Genomic DNA, 6858 nt, shown 5'->3' with positions numbered 1-6858 from the left:
TGGAATATTATCACCTGTGTATTAGTGATGATATCTAATTTAACAATTAACTGGAATATTATCACCTGTGTATTCGTGATGATATCTAATTTAACAATTAACTGGAATATTATCCCCTGTGTATTAGTGATGATGTCTAATTTAACAATTAACTGGAATATTATCACCTGTGCATTAGTGATGACATCTAATTTAACAATTAACTGGAATATTATCACCTGTGTATTAGTGATGACATCTAATTTAACAATTAGCTAGAATATTATCCCCTGTGTATTAGTGATGACATCTAATTTAACAATTAACTGGAATATTATCCCCTGCGTATTAGTGATGACATCTAATTTAACAATGTACTGGAATATTATCACCTGTGCATTAGTGATGACATCTAATTTAACAATTAACTGGAATATTATCACCTGTGTATTAGTGATGATGTCTAATTTAACAATTAACTGGAATATTATCACCTGTGCATTAGTGATGACATCTAATTTAACAATTAACTGGAATATTATCACCTGTGTATTAGTGATGACATCTAATTTAACAATTAACTAGAATATTATCCCCTGTGTATTAGTGATGACATCTAATTTAACAATTAACTAGAATATTTACCCCTGTGTATTAGTGATGACATCTAATTTAGCAATTAACTGGAATATTATCCCCTGTGTATTAGTGATGACGGCTAATTTAACAATTAATTGGAATATTATCCCCTGTGTATTAGTGATGACATCTAATTGAACAATTAATTGGAATATTATTCTCTGTGTATTAGTGATGACATCTAATTTAACAATTAACTGAAATATAATCCTCTGCATATTAGTGATGACATTTAATTTAACAATTATGCGGAATATTATCCCCTGTGTCTTCGTGATGACATTTACTTTAACAAATATGCGGAATATTATCCCCTGCGTATTCGTGATGACATCTAATTTAACAATTAACTAGAATATTATCCCCTGTGTATTAGTGATGACATCTAATTTAACAATTAACTGGAATATTATCCCCTGTGTATTAGTGATGACATCAAATTTAACAATTAACTGGAATATTATCACCTGTGTATTAGTGATGACATCTAATTTGACAATTAACTGGAATATTATCCCCTGTGTATTAGTGATGACATCTAATTTAACAATTAGGCGGAATATTATCCCCTGTGTATTAGTGATGACATCTAATTTAACAATTAGGCGGAATATTATCCCGTGTGTATTAGTGATGACATCTAATTTAACAATTAACTGGAATATTATCACCTGTGTATTAGTGATGACATCTAATTTAACAATTAACTGGAATATTATCCCCTGTGTATTAGTGATGACATCTAATTTAACAATGATGCGGAATATTATCCCCTGTGTATTAGTGATGACATCTAACTTAACAATTAGGCGGAATATTATCCCCTGTGTATTAGTGATGACATCTAATTTAACAATTAGGCGGAATATTATCCCCTGTGTATTAGTGATGACATCTAATTTAACAATTAACTGGAATATTATCACCTGTGTATTAGTGATGACATCTAATTTAACAATGATGCGGAATATTATCCCCTGTGTATTAGTGATGACATCTAATTTAACAATTAACTGGAATATTATCACCTGTGTATTAGTGATGACATCTAATTTAACAATTAACTGGAATATTATCCCCTGTGTATTAGTGATGACATCTAATTTAACAATGATGCGGAATATTATCCCCTGTGTATTAGTGATGACATCTAATTTAACAATTAACTGGAATATTATCACCTGTGTATTAGTGATGACATCTAATTTAACAATTAACTGGAATATTATCCCCTGTGTATTAGTGATGACATCTAATTTAACAATTAAATGGAATATTATCCCCTGTGTATTAGTGATGACATCTAATTTAACAATGATGCGTAATATTATCCCCTGTGTATTAGTGATGACATCTAACTTAACAATTAGGCGGAATATTATCCCCTGTGTATTAGTGATGACATCTAATTAACAATTCACTGGAATATTATCCCTTGTATTAGTGATGACATCTAACTTAACAATTAGGCGGAATATTATCCCCTGTGTATTAGTGATGATATCTAATTAACAATTAACTGGAATATTATCCCGTGTATTAGTGATGACATCTAATTGAACAATTGACCAGAATAATATTCCCGGAGTATTAGTGATGACATCTAATTGAAGAATTAACCAGAATATTATTCCCTGTGTATTCGTGATGACATCTAATTTAACAAATACGCGGAATATTATCCCCTGTGTATTAGTGATGATATCTAATTTAACAATTAACTGGAATATTATCACCTGTGTATTAGTGATGATATCTAATTTAACAATTAACTGGAATATTATCCCCTGTGTATTAGTGATGATATCTAATTTAACAATTAACTGGAATATTATCCCCTATGTATCAGTGATGATATCTAATTGAACAATTAACTGGAATATTATCCCCTGCGTATTAGTGATGACATCTAATTTAACAATTAACTGGAATATTATCACCTGTGTATTAGTGATGATATCTAATTTAACAATTATCTGGAATATTATCATCTGTGTATTCGTGATGATATCTAATTTAACAATTAACTGGAATATTATCCCCTGTGCATTAGTGATGACATCTAATTGAACAATTAACTGGAATATTATCACCTGTGTATTAGTGATGATATCAAATTTAACAATTAACTGGAATATTATCACCTGTGCATTAGTGATGACATCTAATTTAACAATTAACAGGAATATTATCACCTGCGTATTAGTGACGACATCTAATTTAACAATTAACTAGAATATTATCCCCTGTGTATTAGTGATGACATCTGATTTAACAATTAACTGGAATATTATCCCCTGCGTATTAGTGATGACATCTAATTTAACAATTAACAGGAATATTATCACCTGTGCATTAGTGATGATATCTAATTTAACAATTAACTGGAATATTATCCCCTGTGTATTAGTGATGATATCTAATTTAACAATTAACTGGAATATTATCCCCTGTGTATTAGTGATGACATCTAATTTAACAATTAACTGGAATATTATCCCCTGTGTATTAGTGATGATATCTAATTTAACAATTAACTGGAATATTATCCCCTGTGTATTAGTGATGACATCTAATTTAACAATTAACTGGAATATTATCCCCTGCGTATTAGTGATGACATCTAATTTAACAATTAACTGGAATATTATCCCCTGCGTATTAGTGATGACATCTAATTGAACAATTAACTGGAATATTATCCCGTGTATTAGTGATGACATCTAATTTAACAATTGGGCGGAATATTATCCCCTGTGTATTAGTGATGACATCTAATTTAACAATTAACTGGAATATTATCACCTGTGTATTAGTGATGACATCTAATTTAACAATTAACTGGAATATTATCACCTGTGTATTAGTGATGACATCTAATTTAACAATGATGCGTAATATTATCCCCTGTGTATTAGTGATGACATCTAACTTAACAATTAGGCGGAATATTATCCGCTGTGTATTAGTGATGACATCTAATTAACAATTAACTGGAATATTATCCCGTGTATTAGTGATGACATCTAACTTAACAATTAGGCGGAATATTATCCCCTGTGTATTAGTGATGATATCTAATTAACAATTAACTGGAATATTATCCCGTGTATTAGTGATGACATCTAATTGAACAATTGACCAGAATATTATTCCCGGAGTATTAGTGATGACATCTAATTGAAGAATTAACCAGAATATTATTCCCTGTGTATTCGCGATGACATCTAATTTAACAAATACGCGGAATATTATCCCCTGTGTATTAGTGATGATATCTAATTTAACAATTAACTGGAATATTATCACCTGTGTATTAGTGATGATATCTAATTTAACAATTAACTGGAATATTATCCCCTGTGTATTAGTGATGATATCTAATTTAACAATTAACTGGAATATTATCCCCTATGTATTAGTGATGATATCTAATTGAACAATTAACTGGAATATTATCCCCTGCGTATTAGTGATGACATCTAATTTAACAATTAACTGGAATATTATCCCCTATGTATTAGTGATGACATCTAATTTAACAATTAACTGGAATATTATCACCTGTGTATTAGTGATGATATCTAATTTAACAATTTACTGGAATATTATCACCTGTGTATTCGTGATGATATCTAATTTAACAATTAAGTGGAATATTATCACCTGTGTATTAGTGATGATATCTAATTTAACAATTTACTGGAATATTATCACCTGTGCATTAGTGATGACATCTAATTGAACAATTAACTGGAATATTATCACCTGTGTATTAGTGATGATATCAAATTTAACAATTAACTGGAATATTATCACCTGTGCATTAGTGATGACATCTAATTTAACAATTAACAGGAATATTATCACCTGTGTATTAGTGATGACATCTAATTTAACAATTAACTAGAATATTATCCCCTGTGTATTAGTGATGACATCTGATTTAACAATTAACTGGAATATTATCCCCTGCGTATTAGTGATGACATCTAATTGAACAATTAACTGGAATATTATCCCCTGCGTATTAGTGATGACATCTAATTTAACAATTAACTGGAATATTATCACCTGTGTATTAGTGATGATATCTAATTTAACAATTAACTGGAATATTATCCCCTGTGTATTAGTGATGATATCTAATTTAACAATTAACTGGAATATTATCCCCTGTGTATTAGTGATGATATCTAATTTAACAATTAACTGGAATATTATCCCCTGTGTATTAGTGATGACATCTAATTTAACAATTAACTGGAATATTATCCCCTGTGTATTAGTGATGATATCTAATTTAACAATTAACTGGAATATTATCCCCTGTGTATTAGTGATGACATCTAATTTAACAATTAACTGGAATATTATCCCCTGCGTATTAGTGATGACATCTAATTTAACAATTAACTGGAATATTATCCCCTGCGTATTAGTGATGACATCTAATTGAACAATTAACTGGAATATTATCCCCTGCGTATTAGTGATGACATCTAATTTAACAATTAACTGGAATATTATCACCTGTGTATTAGTGATGATATCTAATTTAACAATTAACTGGAATATTATCCCCTGTGTATTAGTGATGATATCTAATTTAACAATTAACTGGAATATTATCCCCTGTGTATTCGTGATGACATCTAATTTAACAATTAACTGGAATATTATCCCCTGTGTATTAGTGATGACATCTAATTTAACAATTAACTGGAATATTATCCCCTGTGTATTAGTGATGACATCTAATTTAACAATTAACTGGAATATTATCACGTGTGTATTAGTGATGATATCTAATTTAACAATTAACTGGAATATTATCAACTGTGTATTAGTGATGATATCTAATTTAACAATTAACTGGAATGTTATCACTAGTGTATTAGTGATGACATCTAATTTAACAATTAACTGGAATATTATCCCCTGTGTATTAGTGATGACATCTAATTTAACAATTAACTGGAATATTATCACTGTGTATTAGTGATGATATCTAATTTAACAATTAACTGGAATATTATCACCTGTGTATTAGTGATGACATCTAATTTAACAATTAACTGGAATATTATCCCCTGTGTATTAGTGATGACATCTAATTTAACAATTAACTGGAATATTATCACCTGTGTATTAGTGATAATATCTAATTTAACAATTAACTGGAATATTATCACCTGTGTATTAGTGATGATATCTAATTTAACAATTAACTGGAATATTATCCCCTGTGTATTCGTGATGACATCTAATTTAACAATTAACTGGAATATTATCCCCTGTGTATTAGTGATGACATCTAATTGAAGAATTAACCAGAATATTATTCCCTGTGTAATCGCGATGACATCTAATTTAACAAATACGCGGAATATTATCCCCTGTGTATTAGTGATGATATCTAATTTAACAATTAACTGGAATATTATCACCTGTGTATTAGTGATGATATCTAATTTAACAATTAACTGGAATATTATCCCCTGTGTATTAGTGATGATATCTAATTTAACAATTAACTGGAATATTATCCCCTATGTATTAGTGATGATATCTAATTGAACAATTAACTGGAATATTATCCCCTGCGTATTAGTGATGACATCTAATTTAACAATTAACTGGAATATTATCCCCTATGTATTAGTGATGACATCTAATTTAACAATTAACTGGAATATTATCACCTGTGTATTAGTGATGATATCTAATTTAACAATTTACTGGAATATTATCACCTGTGTATTCGTGATGATATCTAATTTAACAATTAACTGGAATATTATCACCTGTGTATTAGTGATGATATCTAATTTAACAATTTACTGGAATATTATCACCTGTGCATTAGTGATGACATCTAATTGAACAATTAACTGGAATATTATCCCCTGTGTATTAGTGATGATATCAAATTTAACAATTAACTGGAATATTATCACCTGTGCATTAGTGATGACATCTAATTTAACAATTAACAGGAATATTATCACCTGTGTATTAGTGATGACATCTAATTTAACAATTAACTAGAATATTATCCCCTGTGTATTAGTGATGACATCTGATTTAACAATTAACTGGAATATTATCCCCTGCGTATTAGTGATGACATCTAATTGAACAATTAACTGGAATATTATCCCCTGCGTATTAGTGATGACATCTAATTTAACAATTAACTGGAATATTATCACCTGTGTATTAGTGATGATATCTAAT

This window comes from Heterodontus francisci, unplaced genomic scaffold, assembly GCF_036365525.1.
Source record: "Heterodontus francisci isolate sHetFra1 unplaced genomic scaffold, sHetFra1.hap1 HAP1_SCAFFOLD_578, whole genome shotgun sequence".
NCBI lineage: Eukaryota > Metazoa > Chordata > Chondrichthyes > Heterodontiformes > Heterodontidae > Heterodontus > Heterodontus francisci.
This window is presented reverse-complemented; position numbering follows the sequence as displayed.